Source organism: Schistocerca cancellata, chromosome 4 (genome assembly GCF_023864275.1).
Source record: "Schistocerca cancellata isolate TAMUIC-IGC-003103 chromosome 4, iqSchCanc2.1, whole genome shotgun sequence".
Classification (NCBI taxonomy): Eukaryota; Metazoa; Arthropoda; class Insecta; order Orthoptera; family Acrididae; genus Schistocerca; species Schistocerca cancellata.
This window is the reverse complement of record NC_064629.1, coordinates 49,266,945-49,269,799: the sequence shown is the minus strand read 5'-3', so window position 1 is coordinate 49,269,799 and position 2,855 is coordinate 49,266,945. Positions and strand designations below refer to the sequence as shown.

General features: G+C 54.1%; 2 pseudogenes; both read right to left on the bottom strand.

The window, feature by feature from the left end:
• Positions 1–1,526: 1,526 nt before the first annotated feature.
• Positions 1,527–1,702, bottom strand: LOC126186528 (U2 spliceosomal RNA; annotated as a pseudogene).
• Positions 1,703–2,184: 482 nt separating this feature from the next.
• On the bottom strand, positions 2,185–2,303 carry LOC126186532 (U2 spliceosomal RNA; annotated as a pseudogene).
• Between the last annotated feature and the right edge of the window lie 552 nt (positions 2,304–2,855).

Genomic DNA, 2,855 nt, shown 5'->3' with positions numbered 1-2,855 from the left:
CGGAGGAGGGGGCGTACCTTCCTCAACGTCGTCGGCCCATGCTCCTGTGCCGTGGGTCTGTCCAGTGTCCATGGGAATTGCATCGTGGTGAGAGAGCTCTGTCGGCGCGGAGACAAGCGTCTCAACCTGCGCAGCGATCGTTTCATTGTGCGTGGCGACCTCCACGGTGGTGCCGTCCTGCGAATCGTCTTGTTCATCGTGAAAGACGTCCGCCGACCTCTGCGTGGAAATGTCGGCTGGTTGGCTGTCGTCTTCGTCGCGTTGGGTGGCGACACTTTGAGAGCCCGTGGGTGAACGGCGGCGGCGTTTGCGCCTACGTGGCGAGCGTTGTTTGCGCACGTGTTCCTCAGTGTCGAACGACGGCAAGGAGGAGCGTTGACCTGGTTCGAAGGCGTCGGTGGGTACAATGAAGTTGTCAAACAGGTGTTGTGAAGAAGTACTGGTCTCCTCAGCGTCCGGTGCGTGAGTCTGTTCGGCGGCAAGATTGTCAGGTGGAACGTCTGCACCGTACGTAGGTGAATGGGACGGTGGGACGTGCCGATCGGAGGGACCTCGCATCGGACTGGACGAAACTGTAGAAGTGGCAAGAGCCGCTTTGTAAGTGACCGGTAGGGCGGTCATCATGGGTGTGACGGACGCTTCCAACAACGAGAGCTGCCCGACGCGTCGTCGAATGCATTCAGACCGTAGATGACCTTCTTTCCCGCAACCAGAAAAGGTCCGAAATTGCCCGTCGTACATTATAATGGTACGGCAGCCTCCGATACGTAGATAGGAAGGCACGTGTTTCTGCAGCTCGATGCGGATCTGTCTGACACCGTTTAAAACGGGATAGGTTTGAAATTGTACCCATCGTTCGGCAACATGTTCCAGAACGTTGCCATAGGGACGGAGCGCCGCGATGACGACGTCTGCAGGTAGTTCGAACGGCAATTCGAAGATCCTTATCGTCCGTGTGCCGAGACCTGCGTGATCGACGGTAACGTGTCGGATGTTGCCGCCGGAATGACAGAAGCGCAGTCTACGTTTTGCCTCTCGAAGCACCTTGGCGCACGCCGCATCGTTAATCATCTTGACGTAGACGGGACTGCTAACTAAGGACAATTGGATACCAATTAGATCCGTTGGTGGTATTTTAACTTCATCGCGAATAAATCGTTCTGCCTACCGGGCCTTGGGTCGGGCGAACTCGGAACAAAACTTGAAACGTAATGTCTTCTCCCGATAGTTGTGCGCCATGGTGGTCTAGAAGGAAAATGGCACTTACAGCGCCTCGCCTACAGCGCTCGGTCGGCCAGTGTGGCCACGCGGTTAAAGGCGCTTCAGTCTGGAACCGCGCGACCGCTACGATCGCAGGTTCGAATCCTGCCTCGGGCATGGATGTATGTGATGTCCTTAGGTTAGTTAGGTTTAAGTAGTTCTAAGTTCTAGGGGACTGATGACCTCAGATGTTAAGTCCCATAGTGCTCAGAGCCATTTTTTTACAGCGCTCGGCGCGTGACCGCCTCGCAGCACTGCCGGCGGCAGACTGGTGGGCCGATCCCGGCGGTACTACAATGCCGGGCCAACCCGCGGCAGAGGTGGAGCAAGCCCCTAGCACTCGGTCATGAGCCAAAAATGAGTTTAATATTCTGGTCCTGCGATGCAGGACTTATCAGATATTAAGCTGATAAGAACATATGTTTTAGACTCGAGAGGATATTCTTTAAATGGGAAGGAACTCAGGATGGGTTACACTTCAGGTAGGAACCGAGCCGGAGTACCAGTTTCGTGGCCGACGTCATCTGTCTGGCACTGGGCTGGTGCTTGTAACTAAGAATTATCTAAGCGAGAGAATGGGAGATCTCGGGTTGATCCGGAGTGCAGTGGCGCACTCCGGTCGAGATAAAAGGACACACGTTTAGGTTAGCCCCGGTGGAAGTCCAGCAGAATGGCTGGCTGGGGAGAGAAATACGAGTGTGCACCATTGCGGGCGCACGCCCCGTGAGGGTGGCCAGCCACTCGCAATGAGAGGCGACACCGGCGTCTGGACGCCTCGGCTAGGAGGAAAGGGGAGGTGGGGCGCATGCGACTTTCTTGCTAGCCAGCCGGTGTCCCACACTCTGCCACAGCCATTTCGAGAGCAGGATTCTTCGGACTGGTTTCGCGTAGACCGGGCTACCGCATCGACTCCCTTTGAAAAAAGAAGGGTCTAAAAAAAATACATCGCATATTAGTGTTAGACAGCACTGCATCTTACGAGCGATTAAGCTGATAAGAACAGACACTACACTTTGATCTTAGCCAAAGGGCTGATATGATAATCGCAGACAGTGGTTGACGAAATAATTAATAGACTTTCTAGTTAGATATACAGTACTGTACCCACAGGAGGCAGACGTCAGGCTGGCTGGCAAACACCTGCCGGTGCGAGCCTCCTCGTCACACGCCTCTGCTGCGGCCTCGATAACTGCGCCTTGCAAGCTGCCTCTCTGCTGTCAGGTGGCAGCGCTTCGTCTATGAGCGGCGCGAACCTGTCACAGCACTCGGAACTCCCCCTCCAGACCCTTAGCCGGTGGTGTTGCCCATGGTCAAACCCCGGACACCTTGTAAGTAGGCTGTTTATGTTTTCTTATTGGCAACGTTACGTAGCGCTCTGTGTGCTAGTTTGCATTGTTGTCTGCCATTGTAGTGTTGCGCAGCGGCAGCTGGATGTTAACAGCGCATAGCGTTGGGCAGTTGGAGGTGAGCCGCCAGCAGTGGTGGATGTGGGGAGAGAGATGGCGGAGTTTTGTAATTTGTCATGAACTGCTATATATATTATGACTATTAAGGTAAATACATTGTTTGTTCTCTATTAATATCTTTCATTTGCT